Consider the following 16,331-nt stretch of genomic DNA (forward strand, 5'->3'; position numbering starts at 1 on the left):
AAGCTAAATAAGGAACAAAACTGAAACCATAGTCGTTAGTAAAAATGGAAATAATAATTCTTTACTTATTTGTCACATACATAGTTATACAGGACAACACACAGTGAAATGCATCGTTTTGCATACCCCTTGGGGTCAGCCATTGTACAGCACCCCTGGAGCAATTGAAGGTTAACGGTCTTGCTCAAGGGCCCAGCAGAGTATTATCTCTTTTGGCAGTGACGGGGATTTGAACCGGCAACCTTTGGGATGCCAGCGCAGATCCTTAGCATCAGTGCCACCACTCCGCCCCTTAACCTTAATTCCTTAGAATTAAAAGTCAAGGTGGAAGTAAAGAATTCAGGTTTAATGATGGACTCTGATCTAAACATTAAATCACATATTAACCAAGTTACTAAAAATGTATTTTCCATTAAAGGAACACCGCAAAAGTAAGATCTCCTATAATGTTACAAGATGGCTGAGAAATTAACGTACACTTTTATTTTTAGCTGGCTAGATTATCATAATGCACTCCTAACTGAACTGCAGTCGGGTGCAGTGACTGCCATCGTTGATTAATAAGCTCGCAGTTTCGCATTTAGGTGACACGAACGGTTAGTCAATCAGTGAGCCAAATGGTCAATCACACAATTGTGGTTTCAGGTCCAGTTCCTTAGTCTGACGGCCACACTGCCTGTCAAATGCGTTGATTTACAATGTACAAAAAAAACAAACGGTATCTTTATTAATCAATGATGGAACATTGTACATGCCACACACTTTGAGGTGGGATTCATCATAAGAGGTCCATCCATCCATTTTCTGAACTTGTTTTCCATAGTTTTGCTCATAAAGCAGCCATCAAGTAGTGGTTGGGGTGCCACACGGAGTCATTTTAGAGTTGCCAATTATCTAAAAATGCAAACCTGTGGGATATCAAAGGAGAAGTATCTTGAGAAATAGTTGGACCTTTGAATTCTGAAACACTAAAAGTGAAAAGGAAATGAAGAGGTGCAGTGGATTCAGTCAGACCTTTTCATGTTTTGCACACTTTATTGTGTTGTAGATTTAATTTTAAATGAATTTTAGTTTTTTGGTTTTTAATACATTTTCAAACCTTTCTGGAAACATGGTTTAACTCTGTGATTATGGGTTACTGAGTATACACTGATGGGTGAAAATGACAAATTTGTACATTTAAGATGAAAGCTACATCCCAATAAAGTGTTCAGAAAGTAAAGGGGTCTGAATAATCTTTGAACCCACTGTATGTTAGACTGAATGTCATTTCTCAGTCTAACCTTTCTGAATTGCCTAAAATAGAGGGCACAGAAAATATGCAAAACAACCTTGAGGGTAACACGCAAACTTCACAAAAACTGGGACCACGTCTGCAATTAACTGCACTTTCCCGGAGCACGGAAGCAGCAGTGGTTTTAATTGGTGTGAAACTGGATTGCTGAATAAAGTAACATGTATGTAACTATTAAAGGAGCTATAAATTAAACACTGGCGAGTCCAGAAATTTACACTGCTTAAAAAAATGAAGGGAACACTTACTCATCGACACCAAGTCAGTGGAGTTTCAGGGATATCAATCTGTTCAGTTTAGATTGTAAATCAACTTCACCTGCTTTGGTGCAAATGAAAGGTGCAGTGGAGGGGCAACAGCAAGACACCTCCAATAAGGGAATGGTGGCCACAGACAGTTGCTCTCTCCTTATCCTTCTTGACTGATTCTTCTCGCTAGTTTTGCTTTTTGGTAATGTCCTTGTGACTACGGGTACCTGCAGCCAATATAGATTACAGCTCCTCCAGGATGGCACATCCATACTTATCGTCGCAAGAAGGTTTGCTGTGTCTCCCAGCACAGTCTCAAGAGCATGGAGAAGATGCCAGGAGACGGGCCATTACACGAGGAGAGCTGGGCTGGGCTGTATAAGGGCATCAACCCAGCAGCAGGACTGGTATCTGCTCCTCTGTGTGAGGAAGAACAGGAGGAGCACTGCCAGAGTCCTACAAAATAACCTCCATCTGGCTACTGGTGTGCATATTTCTGACAAAACTGTCACAAACAGACTCCATGACTTTGGCATGAGTCCCTGATATCCTCTAGTGGGACCTGTGCTGACAGTCCATCACCGTGTAGCTCGATTAGCATCCGCCAGAGAATACTCAATTGGCAGCTCTACCACTGGCGCCCCGTTCACTTCACACTGAGACGTGAAAGAGACTGGAAATGCCATAGTGAACATTATGCAGCCTGCAACATCACCCAGCATGTCCAGTTTGGCGGTGGGTCAGTGAAGGTCTGGGGAGGTATATCCTTGGAGGGTTGCACTGACCTCCAGGTGCTAGGCAACGGTACCCTGACTGCTGTGAGATACCAGGATGAAATTCTCAGAGCCATTGTCAGACCTTACGCTGGTGCAGTGGGCCCTGGGTTCTTCCTGGTACAGGACAATGCCCAGTCTCATATGTAAGCAAATCCTGGATGACAAAGCCATTGATGTCTTTGAGTGGCCTGCACGCCCCCCAAGCTCTCCTCTTGTAACGTCCTCTCTCCTGGTATCTCCTGTGCTAGGAGACACAGTAAACTTTCTTGTGACGGCGCATATGGATGTGCCATCCTAGAGGAGCTGGACTTCAGTTATCACCTCCTGCTACCGGTAATGACAAGGACACTAGCAAAATGCAAAACTAGAGAAGAATCAGTCAGGAAGAATAAGGAGAGAGCAACTGTCTGTGGCCACCACCTGAAAAACCCATTCCCATTTTGGCAGGTGTCTTGCTGTTGCCTCTCCAGGTCACCTGATGTCACTTTCATTTGCACCAAAGCAGGTGAAGTTGATTCACAATCGCTTATGCTTCCTAACTGGACAAACTGATATCCCTCAAGCTTAACTGACTTGTTAGACTGGGATGGTTAAGTGTTCCCTTAAGTTTTTTGAGTAGTATATTTCCACAAAAAAATCCCACTAAACCTTACTTCTCCTGGGCTGCCAGTCCCAAAGTTACATGTGTTTAATAACACTTGTGGTCAGTGGAGGACTTCTGTGCGTACATAATTCAAGTACCCTCAAAATGAAACTAATAATAGTATCATTTCAACTTTTATCACAACACTGTAGGAATGAAGTGCCCTTGTGCTAAGCTGCACATAAAGGAAGGCACGTCCTCCTCACCTTCACTACAAAATACTTATTACATACAGTATAACATATTTAGTCAATAAGAGCTGAATCACAGGGCTTTGAGATGTTCCTACTGGAATGAGGCACAGTGTATCAGAGCTCATGCAGAGGGTGGCAGCATGGGATCTATTATACCATCTCTCAAAGCATTAAGCGTTAGGCATTATTTTAGTGGTGTGAAACTGGAATATGTCTACAACATGGGGAGAAAGTACATCAAGAAAGCATCTGTGTGCTATAATTACGCTACAGGCAATTGAAGTAACATCCTGGAGCATCACATATCTGGACTACACCTGAAATAATATCATCTTATTTAAAATTGACTTTCTAAATTCAATAATTAATCTCTTTTTTTTTATTTTTGCCTGGAAATGATTTTTGAGTGCTGTTTAAATTCCTCCTTAGAACATGTAATTGACATTAATGTAAAGTTACAGTTTCTAGAAACAGATACCCAAGGTGCCAAGCCAGCTTAGGAGAGTTGTGAAATGCTCACTTTAAGTGGGCGTAGCTGTTGCTGTAGACATTTTAGTGCTGGCACAAAAAGCTGAAGGATGTGGATTCAAACTATAAACAGGTCTGCGTGTTTCTAAAGTATGGCACTAAAAACACCCCAAGCAAGAAGGTGATGGGGTCTTTGTAATTAGAATGAAAGCCAATGACTGATTCAGTTCTCTGCAGACCCTGTGGTATGCAGCAGATTTTATTCCAGTCCATTAGTATCAGTCACTTCACATCTACAGCATGAACACTCTCAGTGCAATCACTAAAACATAGTGTTACTAGAAAAAAATGACACAAACAGGACATTCAGCCCAACAAAGCTTGCCAATCCTATCCAACTAGTTTCTCCATAATTGCATCAACTTGAGATTTAAAAGTCCCTAAAGTCCTACTCTCCTCTACACTGCTTGATCATTTATTACATTTGAGGTTCTTTGCTTTCTAACATTTGTGTGAAATCTGCTCCTAACAAATTTCCATCCATGTTCCTGTGTTCTTGGTGGAGAATACAATATAATACAATCTATATATATAATTCACTAAGCCAGAAGACAAGTAGCCAACCATGGAAAGCACGGCGGAAGGGGCGTGGATTCACTAAGCCGCCGACAAGTAAGACACCCATGGCGCACGCAGGAAGGAGCCACGCCCACCAACTCTAAGACCATTGGATGCGACGACAACTCGCAGAACCACGCCCACCAACTCGGACGCGACGACACAGAAAAAACGGCGTCATTTATATTCGTCTGTCGTAGAGGCCACATGCACCTCCGAGCCACGTTGACTGTTCATAGAGGCATGTTTCTCGCGAAGGTGAATCGCCATATGCAGCATGTAAAACGGTTTGCGAGGGGTATCCCATGGGATCCTTAAAACAATCCTTTACAACTGAGGTTAAAACACAATGAAGTAAGCAGTCTTTAAAAACCAATACGCCCTGTGCCTCTGTTTCATTAGCGTCGGCGGTCCTCCAATTGTAAGTCACGGACAATTGTATGTTTCCCTCTCAAAACACAATGAAGTAAGCAGTCTTTAAAAATCAATAAGCCCTGTGCCTCTGTTTCATTAGCGTCTCACCTGCTTCATCCAATGCTCTTAAAGTTGGTGGCCGGGGCTCCGTGAGTTGCTCTTGCGAGCGGGCACATGACCAGGGGGTGTGTAAGCTTAGAGAACGAGGGTGGAGGGGGGAGGACCAGGTATGAAGAGGCAAGTTTGTCTCGGAACTGAATCGCTGAATGACCGTGCGACGACAGTCGGCTGGCAAAAACTGGCCGACAAATTAAACGCGTGTGCATTGTACTTCCGGAAGTGTTCAGCAATCAATATATTATTTTTGCGGCGTTTGCCTGCAGGACCACGTGCAGCGAGCGAGCGAGAGAGAGAGCGAGAGCGTGTGACACACACACACATACAGGCACGCGCGGGAGAGAGAGCGCGCTGGACACATAGGAATAATAATACTTCGTTACATTGATATACCGATACTGATTCTCAGTATTCAAAGCACTATCCACACAGGAAGGAACCGGGAAGCGAACACACAATCTTCCAGAGTCTCCATACTGCAAACCAGCAACACTACTACAGCCCCACAAGGCAGTTAAAAAATACACCGGGCTTGAATTTCTTTTCACTTCTGTGCATAGCATAGCATAGCATGTTACTTTTCTTGGCGGCTTATTACATTACGGATGTTTCACATGTACATTATTTCCCCTGTGCTTAAAAGACATTAAAAAAAGTGTTTCTCAACTACGCCATGGTCTTAATGTTGGTGGGCGGGTCTCCGTGAGTTGCTCTTGCAAGCGGGCACATGACCAGGGGGTGTGTAAGCTTAGAGAACGAAGGTGGACGGGGGAGGACCAGGTAAGAAGAGGCATGTTTGTCGCGGAACTGAATCGCTGAATGACCGTGCGACGGCGGTCGGCTGGCAAAAACTGGCCGACAAATTAAATGCGTGTGCATTGTACTTACTGAAAGCACCGTTACGGATTTTACAAATGTTCATTTTTTTCTCTCCTTTTAGACAACTGTGTCTTTCCGGAAGTGTTCAACTATCAATATATTATTTTTGCGGCGTTTGCCTACAGGACCACGTGCAGCGAGAGAGCGAGAGCGTGTGACACACACACACACACACATACATACAGTTGAGAGCGCGCTGGACACATAGCAATAATAATACTTCGTTACATTGATATAGCGGCGTTCTCAGTATTCAAAGCGCTATCCACACAGGAAGGAACTGGGAAGCGAACACACAATCTTCCAGAGTCTCCTTACCGCAAAGCAGCAACACTACTACAGCCCCACAAAGCAGTTAAAAAATACACGGGGCTCGAATTTGTTTTCACTTTTGTAGATAGCATTGTTGCAATTTTACTTTTCTTGGCGGCTTATTACATTACGGATGTTTCACATGTTCATTGTTTCCCCTGTGCTTAAAAGACATTAAAAAAGTGTTTCTCAACTGTGACTACAAGTACTGACAACTGAGTCGTTCAGGAAGTGGTCACCCATCAATACATAATTATGCGGCGTAAGCTACGCCGCGGGTTGGCAAGTACAATTTATTTTTGTATAGCCCAAAATCACACAAGAAGTGCCACAATGGGCTTTAACTGGCCCTGCCTCTTGACAGCCCCCCAGCCTTGACTCTCTAAGAAGACAGGGAAAAACTCCCAAAAAAAGCCTTCTATTCTATTCGATTCTAAAGAATCTATCTCTCTGTATATAAAATAATAAAACGTCCGGCATCTGACATTCGTTATTGGGTGTAATGTTGTATGGCGTCCACAAGAGGCTGGGATTGTCCAATGAACAAGGGGAAACGAGTAGCACAAAGAAAGAGGGATGTACGGGCAAGAATGGCTGATGAAAATGACAACAAGTTGCAGAAAGAAAGAGGAACATAAGGGCTATAATATCCGATGAACGAAGGCAACAAGACGCATAATGAAAGAGCTAGAATGAACTTAAGATTCGTCATCTTGAGACAGTTCAATTGGGAACTCGTGTCTGGAAAGACGTTTCCACAATTATTGAGTGCTTTTTTGTCATTATTTCACTTCAATTATACAGGGTCACCAGGGTGGCGCCCCAATTCTTTACTGTGGTCTGCCTGTTCTCTTAGTATATAATAGTGCATTATCGTTGTAGAAAATACTTAGTAAATAAAAAGCCTTGAGTCATCATTATATATTGAAAGGTGCATTATTTGCTTTGTCATTTATTAAGTGATGCTCAATGTGTGGAAAAAATGAATTTAAATGATTTTAGCACGAGGCTGCAGCAACAAAATATAAAAAATAAAAAAGCCAAAGGGTCAGGATACTTTTTGAAGACACTGTGTGCCCAGCTATGTGTGTATCTATGTATTGTGTTTTTTCTTATGGAATGAGAATGTATGTTATTTACATTTAACCCGTAGGCTTTTTGTAAAGACCTTCTATTTTTTGGATTGATTTGTTTTTTTGTTTAATTAAAACAGCCCAAAACAAGTACTGTCCAGTCCAGCAAAAGGAATAGCAATCCGTTGAATCATCACGGAGGGACTTGGACAGCAGACAGGCTTTGGAAGATGTGTGACAGTTGAAACTTAATGTCAGTAAATGTAAAGTATTACACATAGGAAGTAAAAATGTGAAGTTTGAATGCACAATGGGAGGTCTGAAAATCGATAGTTCAACTTACGAGAAGGTTTTAGGAGTCGTAGTGGACTCTATGCTATCAACTGCCAGACAGTGTTCAGAAGCCATGAAGAAGGCTAACAGAATGTCAGGTTATATAGCACCTTGACGTGTGGAGTACAAGTAACAGGAGGGTCTGTTCAAGCTTTATAACACACTGGTGAGGCCTCAGATGGAGTAATGGGTGCATGGGCTACAAAAAGGACATAGCAGCACTAGAGAAAGTCCAGAGATGAGCGACTAGGCTGATTCCAGGGATCCAGGAGATGAGTTATGAGGAAAGATTAAAAGAAACATGACTCGGGTGTTTAAAATTATGAAGGGAATTAGTCCAGCGGATCTAAGGACGTAAGGATGTCCTTTATTTACTGCCCTCACAGGTGGCGCAGTGGTAGTGCTGCTGCTTTGCAGTAAGGAGATTGTGGGTTCGCTTCCTGGTTCTTCCCTGTGTGGATAGCGCTTTGAGTACTGAGAAAAGTGCTATATAAATGTAATGAATTATTATTATTATTACACCATTTGGTGCAGACTCACTATGTGACCAGCAAGGCTCTCCATAGCAAGTCTGCTTAGTCCTAAGAAAGCAGCTGCTGCTATCACTTAAGTTCATTTACATATAGTAGCTGGTAAACATTTCAATCCCACCAATGAGCACTCAGATAAGAGGTACATTTTAGCCATACCACCCCCCCCAAGACCGAAGCCATTAAATAACCAATTGAACATTGCTTGTTAAGAAAGAAGGCACAGTTATGGGACATTCTCTGGAGGAAGTAGTGGAGGGGACAATGAAGACAGAACTGAGTGCCATTATGAACAACACTGCACACCCCCTCTCTGACACACCAACAATGAGGACTTTCAGACAACAAATTATTCAGCACAAGTGTGTCGGGAACCGTAATGGGGCTCTTAATATAATCGGGCTCTTTCTTACCTATAGCAATACATCTTTATAATGCCTCACTGGGACTGGCATTGCTTTCTTATTTTTAACCAAGTCAGAAGTTTTCATTCTTTTTAGTTTCCTTTTCTTGTAGTCATTCTGGTGTGTATTTGTTTCATATAATATTAATTTATTGAGTAGAGGTTAGGAGCACGCGCTGATACAGCTGCACCCACCACATGACAAATCAACTCAGGCTCCCCAGATTAGGAACCAAGTGCAGCCATGCAATGGGTGACACCTCAGCACCACACTAATTCAGATGGAATGGAAGAGTGTGAGGTTTTTTATGATGTCTGGAGTGCCAATTCTACCACCAACCCACAGGTTTATCCCTGCAGGTTGGAGGGCCTACTTGCAGGGCTGGATGCAGATTAACGTCATACCCAGTGTGGTGGGTGGCCGGCAAAATATTCCGGTCCTCAACCCCAGGCCGCCAGGAGGAGCTCTCCCGACAGCATGGACGTGCCCCGAATTCCAGCAGGGCCTCATGGACTTTGTAGTTTTTATGCACAGCCTTGCTGATACCCTGGGGACCACCAGGAGTCGCTGTAAGAGGGCTATCAGACTCTTACGTGCCCCATAACCCGGAAGTGCGTCATGATCATATGACAAGAAGAAACGACGTGCTTCCGGGTTGAAGAAAGGAGCTTTTTATCCGACCCGGAAGTGTTCATGATCGCATGGAGAGAAGAGAGAAACGCTTCCGGGTCATGGATTATATAAAGGACTCTGGGAAACCAGTACACTAAGCTGAGCTGGGAGGAAGGGTGACTAAGTGTCTGGGAGTGGAGGAATTGTGATTATTGTAGTTGATTGGTATTTATATGAGTAGTGTGGAGTGGAGGGTGCTTGGTGCACTGTATTATAAGAAAATAAAGAAGTCTTGGATTTTTACCTGGTGTTTGGAGTCGTACCTGAGGGTTCAAGAGGACGCTAAAATCCTCAACTGCTACACCAGAACAAAGCAATTGCAAGTTAAGGGCCTTGCTCAGGGTCCCAACACAGTAGAGTCACTTCGGGTGTTTACGGGATTTGAACCTGCAACCTTCTGACTACCAGTGCAGATCCCTACCTCGGAGCCACCACTCTGCCCTAATTTATTAAGCTTCTGTAAAAAGCCAAATTTCCCATTGTGGACAAAAAAAAAAAGTCTAGCAATACCCCTCTGGCATTAAATAACATCTAAAAGTCCCAAAATGGTTAATCATTAAAAGTCTTGTCTACACATTTGGTTTACAGAATGAGACTCCTTAAACTGTTATCATAGAACAAACAATGTTAAATGTTATTTATGATCTCATTTCCAAAGATAAAATGTTCTGGTACAAATGAAGTCGGGATGTCCTCTTCTTTTCCCTTACAATGACATTTTTTCAGATATATCTAAATATATATTTATACTTGGCATTTTCCCAAACAAAAAAGAAACTGCAGGTATTAAGATATTACCCCTGCCTGTCACAGTCTACCCACCCTCTGTTCACTCTCCTTCTAACTTAAAATTCAAGAGTCAAGATTTAATAACAGTATTGACACACACAAGTTATGAGATAAACAAATTTAACATCTTAACCTGAAGAGACTTCTTCACGCATCCAATGAATATGTCGAAGCGTGTTTGTGTTAAATCGGTTGTTTGATGGCTGCTGAGGAATGAGGACTGCTGTTTTCCCGATGTTGTGTATGTATGCCGATGTTTTATTTCTATGAGCTCATCAAATCAAATTCCATGCCACAGACATTATGGAAAAAAGTATTAACTTTATTATTCTTTTATATAGTGTGCATTATTAGCCTTTGTAAAGTATTCTGTGATAGTGTTCATTATGACAGAAGAAACATGTAATAAAGGCTGACAGACTGAGACAGACGCACTATCCTTCCTTTGACATACAAACGTCTCTTAAAGTTCTTTATGAATTTCTCCACAAATTATATTTCTTCAGTTGGAGAGAACTGGATTCTGTAAAGCGTAATACAGTAGGTGGAAATGTACACCTTCATTAAATTCTTTTATACTGGGAAAGTATGCAGATTCCTATCAGAAAAGCTCTTAGCTGTGTGTGATCAGTCACCTGCTGGCAAGATCAAAGTGAGACCAGCCACAGACAACACACATACAAAGCAGAGGTGGGCGTGAGATTAAATAAAGCGATTTGAAAAAGAAAGAAAGAAATTAACTCACCCTGCTGCTGTAGCGTAAGCACAATGTACTTATATTCGTGTGGCCTCTTAAGTAAAGCAGCAGAAACGTGATCAAAACAATTCAGCAATGACATTTGGCTGGCTCTGGAAGTGTCACCCACTGGAATCTGCAAAAGACCAGAAAGTAAGATAAAAGAATGACAACAGCACATAAAAGAGCAGAGACAAAGTCAAAAATGAAAATGGCAACAGCACACGAAAGACCAGAGAGAAACAAGAACAACAACACTACAGTGACCTCAAATCACAGCCACAGATCAGGAACCCGTTGTCTTTTGAATTGCTACATTTTCTTGCTAAATGGCTCATCTCTGCTGTAAGAATCTAATTAACTCCCTAAAGCAACCAGAGTCTTGTCTCCTATTGTCAAGGATGCCAACCTCTCCCCATTGAGGGCATGCAACAACCCTGAAGAGTTAAAGAAACATTTCCTCTGCTACTTTTGAGAGCCAGCCAGCGGTGACATTGAACATTAGAACAATCCAGATGAGAACAGGCCAGTCAGGCCAACAAAGGTGGCCAGTCCTGTCCACTTAATTCTTGTAAAACAACATCAAGTCAAGTTTTGAAAATCCCTAAAGTCCTACTGTCTACCGCACTACTTGGTCACTTATCCCTGGTGTCTGTGGTTCTCTGTGTAAAGGAAAATGTCTTGAAGTTTGTGTGAAATTTAACCTTAATAAGTGTCCAACTGTGTCTCTAATTCTCGTTGAACTCATTTTAACTCTTTCAGGGCTGATGTTGACTTTTGTCAAAAGGAGGAGTTGACGATGGTAATCAAGTGTAAACTGTGACAGAACCAACCGTTATGTTTTAGTAGGACTCTCATTGCTAGAAGGAAAGTTAGCTTCATTGGTTTGACCGAAATTTCCAGCACTTGTGCAAGTACAGTAGTAAGGCACAAACAAGAGCAAAAATGGCACTGACATCTAGCAAGAGATCAAAGCGAATACGTAAAGCAAAATACCCCATGGACGAAACTTTGCCTATTATCTCTAAACTGGACTATGACTTGTCGGACTCCGATTTTCATACAAGTGATCGAAAACGAATGTGAGATTCCAGCTTCAGCTGACTGGTCCCCAGCTAATCATGGTGCTGAATAAGTTCATGTAGCTGACATGCCTACAGCAATGTTCACCAGGAGGACTGCCACTTAACAATTGTAAGAGGTAGAAACCAGATGGCAATGCACTGAGACCATGACCGCTGATGATGCTGCCCCAGCCACACGAAGACAGCCTGGTAGCAAGCCTGCCATACATTCTTAGCAGTGGCAGCCGCAGCATGCAGCAACAGACATTTTATATTGATTTCTGTGTGAAACCGTTGCTTTTCAGAAACTATGCTTTTTGGAAAGAATATTCAGCCCTCAAAGAGTTAAAGTCACCGTCTCGATCCACTGGACTAATTCCCTTCATAATTTTAAATACTTCAGTCAGGTCTCCTCTTAATCTTCTTTTGCTTAAACTGTAAAGGCTCAGCTCTTTTAATCTTTCCTCATAACTCATCCCCTGTAGCCCTGAATCAGCCCAGTCGCACTTCTCTGGACCTTCTCTAGTGCTGCTGTGTCCTTTTTGTAGCCTGGAGACCAAAACTGCACACAGTACTCCAGATGAGGCCTCACCAGTGTGTTATAAAGCTTGAGCAGAACCTTCTGTGACTTGTACTCCACACGTCAAGGCGCTATATAACCTGATATTCTGTTAGACTTCTTTATTGCTTCTGAACACAGTCTGGAAGTTGATAGTGTCAAGTCCACTACGATTCCTGAGTTCTTCTCAATCTTCAGACCTCCCACTTTTTATTCAAACCTAACATTTTTACTTTCATTGTGTAATCCCCATGTTCTTGATAATCTCATTTTAAAGTCTCTGCCTCGATCCGCTGGACTAATTCCCTTCATAATTTTAAACACCCGAGTCATGTTTCTTTTAATCTTTCCTCATAACTCATCTCCTGGATCCCTGGATTCAGCCTAGTTGCTCATCTCTGGACTTTCTCTAGTGCTGCTATGTCCTTTTTGTAGACCATGCACCAAGTACTCCATCTGAGGCCTCACCAGTGTGTTATAAAGCTTGAACAGACCCTCCTGTGACTTGTACTCCACACGTCAAGGCGCTATATAACCTGACATTCTGTTAGCCTTCTTAATGGCTTCTGAACACTTTCGAGAAGTTGATAGCTTAGAGTCCACTACGACTCCTAAAACCTTCTCGTAAGCTGAACTATCGATTTTCAGACCTCCCATTGCGCATTCAAACTTCACATTTTTACTTCCTATGTGTAATACTTTACATTTACTGACATTAAGTTTGAGAACATGTATGTGAGACTAGGCTGTAACACAACACAAGCAGCACCTTATCTTGATACTGCAGCCTCTTTCTTGATACTCTACAGTACTTTAAAGGCACTAACACCTTCTCCAGCTATTATTAGCACTTCCCTCCCTATTAATTTTGCATAGTACCTTTCATTTCCATCATTAGCCTTTCCCTCTTCTTCCTGCCTCCCTCTTTAATGTCCATCGTTTATTACATCCGCCTTCCTTTTACAGCAGCATCCGAATTACAGCTTCTGTCAGTCTATCTGTGTTTTACATAACCCCCTTCCTCCCTGCCATTTGTCCATCCTTTCGTCTTACGCATCCCTTTTTAATAGTTAAGGATCTATTGATTCCCAGCCTGTTGCTTTCATTTCTCTATTTTATATATTTCACTCGTGTGGTTCCTCACCACATTACATAGAGTTTTTCTCATCTGTCCATCTGCACTCACTGAGCACATTATTGTGTATTCTGTACATATGCTAATCCCTGCAATTATCTAATCAGCCAATCATGTGGCAGCACAGCAGGGCATAAAATCCTACAGATAAAGGTCAGGATCTTCAGTTAATGTTCACACCAAACACCAGAATGGGGAAAAATATGATTTTAGTGATTTTGACCGTTGCATTATTGTTGGTGCCAGGCGGACTGGTTTGAGTATTTATGGAAATGCTAATCTTCTGAAATTTTCATGCACAAGAGTCTCAGAAAGGTACGAAAAACAAAAATCATCCATCGAGTGGTAGTTCTGCAGACAGAAACATCTTGATGATGACAAAAGTCAGAGGGGAATGGCCTGACTGGTTTGAGCAGACAGAAAAGCTACGGTCACTCAGACGATTATTCTGTACAACTGTGATAAGCGGAAAAGCATCTCAGAATGCACAACATGTCAAACTTTGTGGTGGATGGGCTACAACAGCAGAAGACCACATCAGGTTCCACACCTGTCAGACAAGAACAGAATCCTCAATGGGTTGCAGTGGGCACAGGCTCACCAACACTGGACAGATTCAGATGAGAAAGACATAGCCAGGTCTGATGAATCTCAATTTCTGCTGAGGCACACATGTGGTAGGGTCACCAATGACATTAATCCATATGTCCAATCTGCCCTGTGTCAACAGTCCAACAACAACAGGTGCTGGTGTAATAGAGTGGGGAATGTTTTCTTGGTACACTTTGATCCTGTTAATACCGCTTGAATGCCACGGCCTATCCGAGTATTTTGGCAGACCATGTGCATCCCTTCATGGCAACAACTGACCCGTCTTCTAATGACTACTTCCATCACAATAATGCATCCTGTCACAAAGCAAAAGTTATCTCAAACTGGTTTCATGAACATGACAATGAGTTCAGTGCTTTTCAGGGGCCTTCCAGAATCCAATAGAACACCTTAAGGGATTTGGTAGAATGGGAGATCTGCAGCATGAAGGTGCAGAAACTGAGTGATGCACTCATGTCAATATGGGCCAGAATCCCAAAGGAATGTTTCCAACATACTTGTAGAGTTCATGACATGAAGAATTGAGGGTGTTTTGGAAGCAAAATGAGGTCCTGTCCAGTATTAGTATAGTGGTCTTCAGAATTTGATCAGTGAGAGAAATATGTGAGGATTGTCCAGGATATGCATGAGGGAGTGAAGACTCGGGTGAAGGTAACAGACGAGATCTCAGTTACAGGAGGTCTGCACCAGGGATCTTCTTGAAGTCCTGACCTCTTTAAACGGGTTATGGATGTGTTGAGTTGTGGGATAAAAGATCAATCGGCCAGTGCAGGCTTAGTACTGATGACATTGTGTGCTGTGGCACCAGAAAAGAGGAAATGGAGAAGAAGATGGAAGAATTGATGAGGACTTTGGAAGACAGAGGACTGAAGATAAATAGGAAAAAGATGGCAGAATATCTGAGTTTTAATGATGATCGGGATTCAGAAGTTAGCCTGTAGAGTGGAAAAGTTTAAATATCTAGGATATTTTGTAGAGTGCAGTGTGGATGGAACAATTGAGAAGAAGCCATCAGGAGTATTGTGTGATAAAAGAATTAAGAGGGTAAAAGTTAATGACATGAGAATGTTGAGATAGATGTGTGGAGTTACAAAAAAAAGGACAGAATCAGAAATGAGACAATCAGAGATACAACAAAAGTGGGAGAAAAATACAGGAAAGTAGATTTGAAGATTGAGAGTAATGTGAAGATGTGGGCAAAAGAGAGATATGAATGGAAGTGCAGGGGAAGACCAAAGTGGAGGTGGAAGGATAAAGTAAAAGAAGATCTGAATTTAGCTTCACGGAGACAGTTGATTGGGCACATGGACCCAACACAGAAGTGGGAAAAGATGAAGAGGATGAAGAAGAAGAAGACGTATCTATCATACAGCACTATTAAATGGCTGAGGATCTATTGATAACCAGCCTCTTTCTCTCATTTCTCTATTTTATACAGTACAGTAATCCCTCGCTATATCGCGCTTCGCCTTTCGCGGCTTCACTCCATCGCGGATTTTATATGTAAGCATATTTAAATATATATCGCAGATTTTTTGCTGGTTCGCGGATTTCTGAGGACAATGGGTCTTTTAATTTCTGGTACATGCTTCCTCAGTTGGTTTGCCCAGTTGATTTCATACAAGGGACGCTATTGGCAGATGGCTGAGAAGCTACCCAGCTTACTTTTCTCTTTCTTTTGCGCTGACTTTCTCTGATCCTGACGTAGGGGATTGAGCAGGGGGGCTGTTCGCACACCTAGACGATACGGACGCTCGTCTAAAAATGCTGAAAGATTATCTTCACGTTGCTACCTTCTGTGTGCAGCTGCTTCGTGAAGCGACATGCTGCACAGTGCTTCGCATACTTAAAAGCTCGAAGGGCACGTATTGATTTTTGCTTGTTTGTTTTTCTCTGTCTATCTCTCTCTTTGTCTGCTCCTGACGGAGGGGGTGTGAGCTGCCGCCTTCAACAGCTTTGTGCCGCGGTGCTTCGCATACTTAAAAGCCAAACAGCCCTATTGATTTGCTTGCTTTTCTCTATCTCTCTGACATGATCTGCTCCTGACGCGCACTCCTTTGAAGAGGAAGATATGTTTGCATTCTTTTAATTGTGAGACGGAACTGTCATCTCTGTCTTGTCATGAAGCACAGTTTAAACTTTTGAAAAAGAGACAAATGTTGTTTGCAGTGTTTGAATAACGTTCCTGTCTCTCTACAACCTCCTGTGTTTCTGCGCAAATCTGTGACCCAAGCATGACAATATAAAAATAACCATATAAACATATGGTTTCTACTTCGCGGATTTTCTTATTTCGCGGGTGGCTCTGGAACGCAACCCCCGCGATGGAGGAGGGATTACTGTACATCATATTTCTTATTTTTAATTCCTTGCCACATGACATACTGATTTTTTACATACATACACTACACTATTACAGGGCCCTTTTCACATCTACCTTTTGCAGCCATTTGTTATATAG

The 16,331-nt window shown here is 42.3% G+C and overlaps 1 protein-coding gene across 3 annotated transcripts in view; it reads right to left on the reverse strand.

Moving 5' to 3' along the window:
* Positions 1 to 16,331, reverse strand: part of tenm2b (teneurin transmembrane protein 2b) — a 1,820,998-nt gene that overhangs the window by 1,491,555 nt on the left and 313,112 nt on the right. For all 3 annotated transcript variants that reach the window (XM_051934201.1, XM_051934200.1, XM_051934199.1), the window contains exon 2: positions 10,510 to 10,636. The gene's annotated coding sequence lies outside the window, so the exon portion shown is untranslated. The remainder of the gene's footprint in view (positions 1 to 10,509; positions 10,637 to 16,331) is intronic.

This window comes from Erpetoichthys calabaricus, chromosome 11, assembly GCF_900747795.2.
Source record: "Erpetoichthys calabaricus chromosome 11, fErpCal1.3, whole genome shotgun sequence".
Lineage (NCBI taxonomy): Eukaryota > Metazoa > Chordata > Cladistia > Polypteriformes > Polypteridae > Erpetoichthys > Erpetoichthys calabaricus.